At 44.9% G+C, this 13779-nt stretch overlaps 1 long non-coding RNA gene across 2 annotated transcripts; it reads right to left on the reverse strand.

The window, feature by feature from the left end:
• Nucleotides 1–3653: 3653 nt before the first annotated feature.
• Nucleotides 3654–4776, reverse strand: LOC310962500. 2 transcript variants are annotated; one of them, XR_014593665.1, is made up of 3 exons: nucleotides 4707–4776; nucleotides 4205–4242; nucleotides 3654–3928 (listed from the first exon to the last, which is right to left on the reverse strand). It is a non-coding gene; the product is annotated as an uncharacterized lncRNA (long non-coding RNA). The 2 variants fall into 2 exon arrangements; XR_014593666.1 differs by having other exon boundaries at nucleotides 4205–4301; nucleotides 4707–4775.
• Nucleotides 4777–13779: the final 9003 nt, after the last annotated feature.

Genomic DNA, 13779 nt, shown 5'->3' on the forward strand with positions numbered 1-13779 from the left:
TCCGCCAAAGTAAGCCCACATGCCAATCACGTTTCGCCGTGGGGCTTACTTTGGGCTTACTTTTGACCAATCACGTTTCTCCAGTTGGGCTTACTTTTGACCTATCGAGTTGTTAGGTCGTTGACTTTCAGTTGCTGCCAGAAACCTTGAAGAAGAAGACGACAAAACTCGAAGACGAAGACGAAGAAGAGGACGAAGACAAAGACGGTCTGGGCTGTTGTTTCTTTGCAAACTATACTTTTAACGGATATCATCCATTTATCAGTAAAGCAAAGATACACATTTTCTGCTACATCCCTTGGTGGACATAGCTTGCTGAAGCACATGCTAACGCACATGTTATTGCACGTTAGCATTAGCAGCAGCCATTGTTTGAATGAATGAAAGAATGATTCTTTTAACAGATATCATCCATTTATCAATAAAGGTAAGATACACATTTTCTGCTACATGCCTTGGTGGACATAGCTTGCAAACGCATGTGTTAACACACATGTTATTGTTCCTTAGCATTAGCAGCAGCCATTGTTGCTTTTGAGGGCAGGCAACCTCTGTTAAAGTCAAATTTACACACTTGAATATACAGGTATTTTTAGATGATTAGAGGTAACAGTCTTTTTTCTTATTTTTATTCAGAAAATGCATGCGTATCCAAGGTTTCGCAGCCAGTCAGCTGAGTCAACACGACTTTTGATGGTGCCCCTCAGGGGAGGTGTTGGAATAATTGTACATAAAGTAATCTAATATTTACTCCAATTGCCTTTACATATAAACTAACCTTACTTGGTGTGTGTGAACAGCTCATTTGTGCAGAGTTGTTTTACAGGTAGAATAAATGAGATAAGCATGACTGCTGATGAGTTACAAAAGAACTATCTGTGCAAAAACAGAAACTGCTCATCTGTTTAAAGGCAGAACATGTTTCAAGGACGAGCAACATGTGCCCCCTCTCCCTTACAGCATGTAACTCATGAGGTTATGAATTGAGCAACATGTGAAGAGTTGCAGTTGTGTGTCCAATCTCCCTTGCAGCTATAACTCATATTGTAACTAGGGACCAAAGGAAATAAAAATAAAGGGCTCGGCAGAATGTGTTTCAGAGCGGTAGGAGATTGTAACTGAACGCATCTCTGTCCGTTCTCCTTGCAAGTAAAACAACAACTCTTGTCTTTCTCTCTTTTGTTATGTTTTGGATGTTTTAGGTTGCTTGAACCTGACTGGAGGCAAATGGCTTCAAAGGTGTTGCTACAAGGGCAAAACCTCAAGAGGAGGTGATGGCAGAGGCTAGTGTTTTTGTCAGTGGCCACGGTGGAGACCCCACTGACAAATTGTTGGTACTGGCTCATTTCCAGGGCCAGAGATTTAAATGGCTGCTGGAAAACAATCTTGGATATGCACTGTACTTAATGCATAGCATTTCAATCGAGAGTGCAACAGCCAGCCATCTTTCAAAGAACAAACAACTGTTGCTGCAGGACATGTCTCAGGTCAGGGAGATGCCAGAGGAACAGCAGAAGTTTAAGAGGAAGCAGGAAATGCTGGCTAAGGGGAGGGAAACTGGAGACAACGGCTGGTTGATAGTGGAGTTTGGAGAATTTCAGGGGCGTTCAATGAAGGAGAAGGTTCTAGGTTCGCATCCCGGCCTGGGCCTTTCTGTGTGGAGTTTGCATGTTCTCCCCGTGTCTGTGTGGGTTTTCTCCGGGTTCTCCAGTTTCCTCCCACAATCCAAAGACATGCATTTGTTAGGTTAATTGATGACTCTAAAACTGCCCGTAGGTGTGAATGGTTGTCTGTCTCTGTTTGTCTCTATGTTCCCTGCGATAGACTGGCGTCCTGTCCAGGGTGTACCCCGCCTCACGCCCAATGTCAGCTGGGATCGGCTCCAGCACACCCCGCGACCCCGACCCCGGGATAAGCGGTTGAAGATGCATGAATGAATGTTCAATGAAGGAGGTCTATGAGGACAAGACCACCAAGGCCCAGAACCTCATCGGGTATCAACTAAAAGCAGATGCCCGGCCCAACACCAACATGGCGGCTTTCAGAACCTATTTCTTGAAGTGACGTGCAGCTTCCTCCAGCACCTCTGCACGTCCACCTGCAGTTGCCAGAACCTCTGCACGTCCACCTGCAGTTGCCAGCACCTCTCTGCCTCCAGCACCTGCAGTTGCCAGGACCTCTCTGCCTCCACCACCTACAGTTGCCAGCACCTCTGCACGTCCACCTGCAGTTGCCAGCACCTCTGCAGTTGCCAGCACCTCTCTGCCGCCATCACCTGCAGTTGCCAGCACCTCTCTGCCTCCACCACCTGCAGTTGCCAGCACCTCTGCACGTCCACCTGCAGTTGCCAGCACCTCTCTGCTTCCTTCTGTAGCCTCCCCTTCGCCTGGACCTCCACCTGAAGGAATCCAAGCTGGTGCATGGAAGTCTGCCACTGTGAAAGCGCTGCTGGCGCTAGGCAAACATTTAACTCCCTCACAGCTGGCAAGAAAGCTGATGTCACCAGCTAAATCCTGTGAGTAGGAGTATGAATTTTGGATTTCCCCTACAGCAGTTCTACATGTCAAGCTTTTCCAATTTACTTAACAGACCTGTCCACTTTTTTTCCAGCTTCAGCTCCAGCTCCGCCTGCCAGACAGAGGACTGAACACTCGGCCAAACGGCAGCTTTTCCTTGCTGGTAATTATACACCATATTGCATACATTTGTCTCTCTGTGAATTAACCGTAAGCCTTATGGTTTGAACATCTGTTCTCCAGGGACTGCTGAGCCAGATGATGAAAAACTGGTATCTGCTGCATCACAATATGAAGCACATCTAAATACAGGTGTGACATATGACGCAAATGCAAATATTTTGAGAATATATTTTGTGGAAAAATTTTTAGATTTCAGATATATTTTTCTGTACAATAATTTTATCTGTTGCCTTTCTGCTCTTTGCCTGTTTGTGAGCTGCATTCATGGCATATTACAATCATATGCAACAGTGAACCTAATATTGTTTTGCTGCCTGTTTGCTTAATTTCTCTTTTATTAGCTCTTGCATCCGCTGTGCATCAAGATGCCTGTGCTGATAACCCTCCAGCAGAAATACCAGGTCGTGTAGTTCATCAGCCACCAGCTGAACTTCCCAGTCACCAGGGCCCAGTATTTCAAACGTGATCTGACAGGATTATCCTGGTCGGATTGGATTAAATCTAGATCTGATCTGAAAACTGGGTATTTCAACACAGATCAGGAGAATCCTGATCCTGAAGATCAGGGTTTCAGCTCTGGTAATCCAATCCTCCCCTGAATCCAGATAAAAGGCTGATTTGGGTATTTCAAAAGTTAAGTCAGATATCTGGATCAACTTGATACCAAAATTTCAGGATCATTTGAATCCCACCTCAGAGGTGGATTTGACTTGGATTGACAAACTCTCAGCGCATACTTCTCCTAGATATTGTTACTCAAGATGTTTGTTACACTTAAGTGTTAGTGTTGTACTTCTAACAAGTAATTTAAGTAATATCAAAAAATGTAAAGCATAGTAAAATTTTTGACCACACTGTAAAACTGCTGTAAATAAAATTACAATTATTTCTCAAATTCTAGTTCACCAAACATTGTAACTTGCATGTACCAAAACAGAGAAAGACAAAGGAATGCAGGGTCCAAACAAAGTTTTATTCCAACAAAAAATAATGTGACCACTGAGGACCATGCTATTTCAAATGTCAAGCTGTTTCTCTAACAGCTTGATTGTTAACTCTGTCTCTTTTTGCTGAAGCAGCGTCAGCTTAATTTGCCGTTTGGCCAGTTCAGTCTGTTTGACTGCCCTTTCGGTCACCATTTTGAGGAGCCTCTCATAGGCTTCCTCATCCCCGGCATGCCTCTTCCGTCGCCGTCGCTCTGGCGCTGGCGCTGGCTCTGGCCCCCGTGCCTGATGTGGTAGATAGATAAGTTTATTGGTCACATGCAAAGCTAAAACCAAGGTTTAAAAACAGTGTAGTGAAATGCAAAAAAAAACAAGCTCTCACCAATGTTGGAGAGGAATTAGGATGAAGAAATGTTTCTAATTGTGTCACTGACCAATACCATGAAAGTAATGCCATTACAAATTTAAGCAGTTTCAAGCACTTTATTCAAACTCCAATTACTTAAAGGCCTTAAATGTATCAATAAAATTAAAGCATTTTCAAGGATTTCCAGCACTCACCCTGTTGTAGCTGAGTGGTCCATGGCTGTGAGTGGACTCTGAAGGTAGAAGGTGTATGAGTATCTTAATCCACAATCCCAAATTGTGTTTATGTAGCCTACACAAAAACATGATATCATCACCAGCATTAGGCTACTGTAGCATTCTGAACCTTCTGAACAAACCTTGTAGTTAATACTCAAACTGTGTTGCGTTGTGTTTTCTAAGCACTGAGCAGGTCTGTACACAATGCAGCCTGCTTATACTGTAAATCTGCCGTGTTGCAAATGACGTGACGCTAATGATAGCCGCTAATGATAGCCGCTAATGATAGCCCGCTAGCTGCTTAACACACAAGTCAATGGAGCCGCGTTAGCTCCCGTTAGCACGGCCGCGTCTCAATTAGAGATCGCCACGGCCTGCTTTTAATAAGGTGACAATTCAAATAGTTGGCTTGCATGATGTGTTGGTTGCCGTTCGTATGGTATTAAAACCGCTACACAATAGACGACGGTTAACTTACACTTTTGACGTGAAAGTCGGCTCTCTGCTACTCCTTTCATGAAGTAGTCCACCATGTTTCAGATCCCGGAGGCGGAGACTTGAGATTGGGAAATCCGTATCCGGCCAGGTAGAGATCACAGTGATCCGATCTGCCTGTGTTTTGAAATACTCAGATAAAGTCAGCAGGATCACCGTGATCCATGACTGAGAAAAGGAGGATTTCATTATCCGGATTATTCTGATCCAGATTACAAATTTTGAAATACTGGGCCCTGGGCCCAGTATTTCAAACGTGATCTGACAGGATTATCCTGGTCGGATTGGATTAAATCTAGATCTGATCTGAAAACTGGGTATTTCAACACAGATCAGGAGAATCCTGATCCTGAAGATCAGGGCCCAGTATTTCAAAATTTGTAATCTGGATCAGAATAATCCGGATAATGAAATCCTCCTTTTCTCAGTCATGGATCACGGTGATCCTGCTGACTTTATCTGAGTATTTCAAAACACAGGCAGGGTGGATCACTGTGATCCCTACCTGGCCGGATACGGATTTCCCAATCTCAAGTCTCCGCCTCCGGGATCTGAAACATGGTGGACTACTTCATGAAAGGAGTAGCAGAGAGCCGACTTTCACGTCAAAAGTGTAAGTTAACCGTCGTCTATTGTGTAGCGGTTTTAATACCATACGAACGGCAACCAACACATCATGCAAGCCAACTATTTGAATTGTCACCTTATTAAAAGCAGGCCGTGGCGATCTCTAATTGAGACGCGGCCGTGCTAACGGGAGCATTGACTTGTGTGTTAAGCAGCTAGCGGGCTATCATTAGCGGCTATCATTAGCGTCACGTCATTTGCAACACGGCAGATTTACAGTATAAGCAGGCTGCATTGTGTACAGACCTGCTCAGTGCTTAGAAAACACAACGCAACACAGTTTGAATATTAACTACAAGGTTTGTTCAGAAGGTTCAGAATGCTACAGTAGCCTAATGCTGGTGATGATATCATGTTTTTGTGTAGGCTACATAAATACAATTTGGGATTGTGGATTAAGATACTCATACACCTTCTACCTTCAGAGTCCACTCAGAGCCATGGACCACTCAGCTACAACAGGGTGAGTGCTGGAAATCCTTGAAAATGCTTTAATTGTATTGATACATTTAAGACTTTCAAGTAATTGGAGTTTGAATAAAGTGCTTGAAACTGCTTAAATTTGTAATGGCATTACTTTCATGGTATTGGTCAGTGACACAATTAGAAACATTTCTTCATCCTAATTCCTCTCCAACATTGGTGAGAGCTTGTTTTTTTTTGCATTTCACTACACTGTTTTTAAACCTTGGTTTTAGCTTTGCATGTGACCAATAAACTTATCTATCTACCACATCAGGCACGGGGGCCAGAGCCAGCGCCAGCGCCAGAGCGACGGCGACGGAAGAGGCATGCCGGGGATGAGGAAGCCTATGAGAGGCTCCTCAAAATGGAGACCGAAAGGGCAGTCAAACAGACTGAACTGGCCAAACGGCAAATTAAGCTGACGCTGCTTCAGCAAAAAGAGACAGAATTAACAATCAAGCTGTTAGAGAAACAGCTTGACATTTGAAATAGCATGGTCCTTAGTGGTCACATTATTTTTTGTTGGAATAAAACTTTGTTTGGACCCTGCATTCCTTTGTCTTTCTCTGTTTTGGTACATGCAAGTTACAATGTTTGGTGAACTAGAATTTGAGAAATAATTGTAATTTTATTTACAGCAGTTTACAGTGTGGTCAAAAATTTTACTATGCTTTACATTTTTTGATATTACTTAAATTACTTGTTAGAAGTACAACACTAACACTTAAGTGTAACAAACATCTTGAGTAACAATATCTAGGAGAAGTATGCGCTGAGAGTTTGTCAATCCAAGTCAAATCCACCTCTGAGGTGGGATTCAAATGATCCTGAAATTTTGGTATCAAGTTGATCCAGATATCTGACTTAACTTTTGAAATACCCAAATCAGCCTTTTATCTGGATTCAGGGGAGGATTGGATTACCAGAGCTGAAACCCTGGGCCCAGTATTTCAAACGTGATCTGACAGGATTATCCTGGTCGGATTGGATTAAATCTAGATCTGATCTGAAAACTGGGTATTTCAACACAGATCAGGAGAATCCTGATCCTGAAGATCAGGGTTTCAGCTCTGGTAATCCAATCCTCCCCTGAATCCAGATAAAAGGCTGATTTGGGTATTTCAAAAGTTAAGTCAGATATCTGGATCAACTTGATACCAAAATTTCAGGATCATTTGAATCCCACCTCAGAGGTGGATTTGACTTGGATTGACAAACTCTCAGCGCATACTTCTCCTAGATATTGTTACTCAAGATGTTTGTTACACTTAAGTGTTAGTGTTGTACTTCTAACAAGTAATTTAAGTAATATCAAAAAATGTAAAGCATAGTAAAATTTTTGACCACACTGTAAACTGCTGTAAATAAAATTACAATTATTTCTCAAATTCTAGTTCACCAAACATTGTAACTTGCATGTACCAAAACAGAGAAAGACAAAGGAATGCAGGGTCCAAACAAAGTTTTATTCCAACAAAAAATAATGTGACCACTAAGGACCATGCTATTTCAAATGTCAAGCTGTTTCTCTAACAGCTTGATTGTTAATTCTGTCTCTTTTTGCTGAAGCAGCGTCAGCTTAATTTGCCGTTTGGCCAGTTCAGTCTGTTTGACTGCCCTTTCGGTCTCCATTTTGAGGAGCCTCTCATAGGCTTCCTCATCCCCGGCATGCCTCTTCCGTCGCCGTCGCTCTGGCGCTGGCGCTGGCTCTGGCCCCCGTGCCTGATGTGGTAGATAGATAAGTTTATTGGTCACATGCAAAGCTAAAACCAAGGTTTAAAAACAGTGTAGTGAAATGCAAAAAAAAACAAGCTCTCACCAATGTTGGAGAGGAATTAGGATGAAGAAATGTTTCTAATTGTGTCACTGACCAATACCATGAAAGTAATGCCATTACAAATTTAAGCAGTTTCAAGCACTTTATTCAAACTCCAATTACTTGAAAGTCTTAAATGTATCAATACAATTAAAGCATTTTCAAGGATTTCCAGCACTCACCCTGTTGTAGCTGAGTGGTCCATGGCTCTGAGTGGACTCTGAAGGTAGAAGGTGTATGAGTATCTTAATCCACAATCCCAAATTGTATTTATGTAGCCTACACAAAAACATGATATCATCACCAGCATTAGGCTACTGTAGCATTCTGAACCTTCTGAACAAACCTTGTAGTTAATATTCAAACTGTGTTGCGTTGTGTTTTCTAAGCACTGAGCAGGTCTGTACACAATGCAGCCTGCTTATACTGTAAATCTGCCGTGTTGCAAATGACGTGACGCTAATGATAGCCGCTAATGATAGCCCGCTAGCTGCTTAACACACAAGTCAATGCTCCCGTTAGCACGGCCGCGTCTCAATTAGAGATCGCCACGGCCTGCTTTTAATAAGGTGACAATTCAAATAGTTGGCTTGCATGATGTGTTGGTTGCCGTTCGTATGGTATTAAAACCGCTACACAATAGACGACGGTTAACTTACACTTTTGACGTGAAAGTCGGCTCTCTGCTACTCCTTTCATGAAGTAGTCCACCATGTTTCAGATCCCGGAGGCGGAGACTTGAGATTGGGAAATCCGTATCCGGCCAGGTAGGGATCACAGTGATCCACCCTGCCTGTGTTTTGAAATACTCAGATAAAGTCAGCAGGATCACCGTGATCCATGACTGAGAAAAGGAGGATTTCATTATCCGGATTATTCTGATCCAGATTACAAATTTTGAAATACTGGGCCCAGAAGGATCAACTTCCTTCTTTCCAGCAGGAGTGGATTTGGTGAACACTAATTAAGGCTAACCCAGGAACTGGCAAGCCAGAGCAAGTGGCCCAGCTGAAACTTTGGTGGTATCCTCCTCAGCCCCTCCTCATTCACACCCAGCCTCCTGCCTCACCTGACCTCTTCTTCCGCAGGCCTCTCTTCTTATGGATGCCCCGTAAGATGTGGCTGTTTCCCCTCGTCTGTGTTCGTCCAGCCTGTGGCAAGCACAACCTTACAGCAGCAGGTCTGTACCGGCCCGTACGCAGGGTGTTGGACAGTGACAGGTGGTATAACCTTGCCACTGACTACCTGGAGTGCAAACACTGCTCTAAAAAATATCCTGCTTGGTCAGAGGACATCTTGGGACAGCTGGATATGGGCCACCGCAGCCAGTTTCCAGCTTTGCTGACATACAGGTAATTTATAATCAATGTCATTTATTAGCTGCTTTTCTTTGTATTCTTTGTGTTATTTTTTAGACCGCTCTTACACTCTTCTTTCTTTATATACTCATGAGGATGGTGAGGGAGAGGACTATGGGCAACAGCGTGATTCAGCTGTACAAGAAGCTGCAGGAACAACACAGCGAGGCGTGGATGCAGCGTGTCCTGCAGTACCTGACAGCTTGTGAACCATTCACAAGGCTTTCTGTTGTGCGCCCCCCTGCATTCGCTGAGCCTCCCATCTTCCATGACCTTCTGATTGGGTCATTGATCAGTCTGTTTGACAGTGCAATTGGGAAGGACACTCTGGGCGTTCCTCTGCTGGACCACGAACGGATCCAGCAGATATGGCAGGAGCAGCAGAGACACGTGGGCTGCATCCAAGACCCGGAGAACTTCCCGCTCTACACAAACACAGGCACCCTGAAGAAAGGTGGTCTGGAGCTGTGCTGCTACAGGTGTGCCCATGGCTCTACCTCCCTGGAGTCCTTCCACCTCCACTTGAACACATTCATTCCAGGTATTGCATACATAGGTGTGACTAGTTTCTGTTTACAGCAATATTACAGTTTTTTCTCAGTGTGTCTGGTTGTAACATCAATTTTATTACATTCTTCATACCATCTTCATTCGGGTGTCGCCACCTCATTCAGATGATGAAGTGTTGGTGCACCAGAAACTTTTTTTTAAAGGGTTTCCTGTCTGGGCACAGGATAGGTGCAAAAATGTATGTTTTAGTTTCAAGAGAAAGGTTACTCAAAGCACAAAATGAAACAACTCCAAATAAATTAAACTGAGGCAAAAAAAACAACTACAGGCCTGTAAGATTTATACAAATCATTTAATCAATTTCAAATGATCTTAAACATTGTACTGAACTAAGGATTAAGCAGATACCTAAACAATGGGAATAGGACCAGGTGAAAAGGAGGAAAGGCAGCCTTATCATATTCATCATGTGAATATCTTATTAAACTGTTACAAACCCTTCTTTGTTTATCTAACTTTCAGTAACCAGTGCCAGTGATTCACATTTCCAGGCATACCTCCTGATGCGCTGGAATGATGACCGGATGCAGGATGCCGTAAAAGGAGCACCTTCGACCCGCTCTTATGGCAGTGCTCTGAGAGAGGCAGTGGACCAGCTCAGCCAAAAGGTATCGCACCCCTGAAGTGTAAACAGGCAAAAAATTATCCCTCATTCAACATCAGAAAGAATTACTTAATTAATTTGGTTTTTAATAAGACTATTCATTAATGTATTAGATAAAATAATAATAATAATACTTTTTCTTCTGTTTCCCAGGTGAATTGCTGGGAATGGAGTACCTGTACAACCAAACCGGCAAAACACTGACTCCAGTGCTCCAGAACCCAGAGGAGGAGGACAGGCTGGTTGAAGAGGTCAATGATACCGGGGTGGAAGATGAGGGCTTTGAAGAAGAGAGCACATAGGACATCACAGTTCCTGTGCTCCATGAGGATGACCCCTCCCGTCAACTGGAGAGCAGGCCCTCATCGATTACGACGAGTCCTCAGGCCTCTCCACCTCAGGCCCCTGCATCACTGCCTGATCTGCCGTTCACGTCACCTGATGGAGGAAAACATCCTACCGCTACCCCTTCAGTGCTGCATGGCCCCTCTCACATTGGCTTCTCTCACGCTGGCCCCTCTCAAGCTAGCCTCTCTCACACTGGCTTCTCTCACACTGGCTTCTCTCACGCTGGCCCCTCTCACGCTGGCTTCTCTCACGCTGGCCCCTCTTACACCGGCTTCTCTCACACCTGCTTCTCTCACACTGGCTTCTCTCACGCTGGTCCCTCTCACGCTCAGGTAAGATACTTAGATGGCTATTTCAATCCAATCTCAATGACAATTTTTATTTCCCATTTATTAATATTAAGCAATCCATTTTTTTAGGGAGCAGTCATTGGACCAGATGGGATCACTGGGTGGGACAAGGTCCAGGATCTCGCTGCTTACCTGGTGGGTCTCCGTGAGGCGCCTTACCTCACTGAGCTGCAGGTGACCCAGGTCATCCAGCTGTGGAGAGTGCTCCCTGAAGGTGACAAGGAGTGGGTTGACTACCAGCCTCAGCATCAGCAGCGGCTTACGAGTGGCCGTTTTAAGGCTCCCAAGTGGTCTGGAGTTACCCCAGGTGTAGAAAGTGTCAAGTGTTGCTTGATAGGACATCCTGGGGGACCAGCTCAGTGGCCCAGCACTAGCCGCTTGGTTGAAGCCATGTGCATAAGGCTGTGCACTTTGCACAAGACGGCCACCAAGAAGGCTGGAGTTTCCGCCCCCAGATGGACAAAGATTCTGCATGACTACCACCACATCCGGAACTTGGTCCTCAGCAGTCCAAGGGTTATGGCGGGGACAAGGATCCAGCTCTTTGAGCTTAATCAGCAGACACTCATACAGTGGTAGGTCATACATTATTTACCTTAAATTACCTGAATAGTTCTCTAATGAATACATACCTAACACTTGGGGCGGCTGTGGCTTGGTGGCAGAGTGGGTCGTCCTCTGTTCGAGAGATTGGTGGTTCGATCCCCATCTCCCCCTGGTCCACATGTCGAAGTATCCTTGGGCAAGACACTGAACCCCGAATTGCTCCCCGTGCTGCGCATGGGTGTGTAAATGTGGTGTGAATGGTTAGATCAGATTAGATGGTATGTAGATGTCCACTGCCATCAGTGTGAATGTCTGTGTGAATGGGTGAATGTGACAGACACTGTGAAGCGCCTTGAGTAGTCAGATGACTAGAAAGGCGCTATATAAGTACAAGTCCATTTAACACATGGTTTTCTCTCAGGTTTCAAAGGTGGCAGAAGGTTCGGGAGATGAGTGTCCTTTTGCAGGGTATGTCTCAAACTGACCCTATAGCTGTTGCACCTCACCAGCTTCCACCATCGAAGCAACCACTGCAGCTCCCTCCTCAACCAACAGGCCCACGGCACAAGTTTGTCCTCCCTCAAAATCTGGAAGGGCAGGCTCCTATGCTGCGGCCAGGGCGACGGCATTCTGCTGCCACCACCAGGGAGCACGGCATTGCACCTGCCCCCACTGCACAGCTCGCATCAGCTCCTTTCATCCTCAACCCGGAAAGGACTTTGACATGCGTGCTGGCAACTCCCAGTGTCAAAACATCTGGTGTGTCAACATCCGGCACAGCTCCACTTGTTCCTCCATCTGCTGCTCCTGTGTCACGGTTCACACAGAGAAACAAGCGCTGACGAGTCCTCAAGGAGGAGAATGGTGTCCTCAAGAGGAAATACGTGAGAGAGGTCACCTACAACACCTGTGGCCACTGTGGGCAGCCCAAAACCAAGGAATTTGGACACAGTCGTCATGGCAATGCCACCTTCTGTCTACGTGCCTCAAATGGCAAATCCTTTGCTGAGTAGTTGGCAGAACAGAGAGCAGCGAAATAGGTTTAGGGACCACGTACAGAACAGGTTCTGCAGGGAGTTGTATATATTATTCATACTGTTATTATATATTATATTGTATAGAGATTTATATATTGTGTGCTTGTGTTCCCTGTATGCAGATAGGTTTTATGAAGGGTTTGCATGTGCTCTTTTACAATAATTGTTTGTTTTACATTGTTTTCACATGCATTAAATCTGATCATTCCAACATTTAAGACTCAGCTTGTGCATCATTAATAAAAGCTATATATTGTCTCAGTCTTTGAAGGGCAAGCTTTATTGTTGTTATTTTTTATATTAACAGAAATAAACAAGTCAATGGGGGGCACATGATCTGAAAGCCAAAGCAAAGTTATTCATAACATCCAATCCAATTTTTATTGATAAAGCACAATTCTGGTTCCGGCGCTGTATCGAGCGGCAGCCAGCAACAGTTTCTCTCTCCTTTCCGCACTTTTTAGCTATTTTATCTTATTTACTGTCTTTTGAATAGTGCTGTTTTTCCCGTAGGTCGTCGTACCAACCCTAGCCAACTATGTTTGTGAACTTTCTTACATGTTTTTTGACCGTTTGTCTCATTCTTGGGACCATTTTTGCCGACCACGTCTCCATCTGGACGCAACAATGCGGCGGCTCCATTGTTTAGACCCGTGAACAGCTGTTGTCGCTAATACCAAGGGCGCTGATGTGGGAGAGGCCTGAAATTCCCACAGAACTGAGGAGAAAGTACAGGGGATGTAAGGCTGGACGTAAACACCGTGAAAAGAAGAGGAGATATAAACCATCTCTCCCTTCCCTCACCATGGGGAACGTGAGGTCGCTGGCTAATAAGATGGACGAGCTGGCAGGCCTGGTGAAGACTCAGTGGCTGAATCGTGTAAGCAGTTTGCTGTGTTTTACGGAGACGTGGCTCCACGAGGACATCCCAGACTCTAACGTAACTGTGGATGGCTCTCAGACTGTTCGGGCGGACAGGAGTCACTGTGAGAGTGGCAAGAGGAAAGGTGGGGGACTTGCTATTCTTATTAACAACAAGTGGTGTCATCCTGGACATGTTACTGTAAAGGAGCGTGTGTGTAGCCCGGACATTGAGCTGCTTGCCGTGAGTCTGCGGCCATACTATCTGCTGAGGGAGTTTTCAAACGTGATCGTTCTGGTTGTTTACATTCCTCCGACTGCAAACGCGGTGCGCACGAGTGACATCATCCACACCGTCGTCGCGGGCCTTGAGACACGGCACCCAGACACATTCATTGCAATATATTGGACTTCAACCACATCACTCTGGCTGCAACACTGCCCACTTTCAAGCAGTTTGTGGACTGACCAGGG

Source organism: Echiichthys vipera (genome assembly GCF_963691815.1).
Source record: "Echiichthys vipera genome assembly, chromosome: 20".
Classification (NCBI taxonomy): Eukaryota; Metazoa; Chordata; class Actinopteri; order Perciformes; family Trachinidae; genus Echiichthys; species Echiichthys vipera.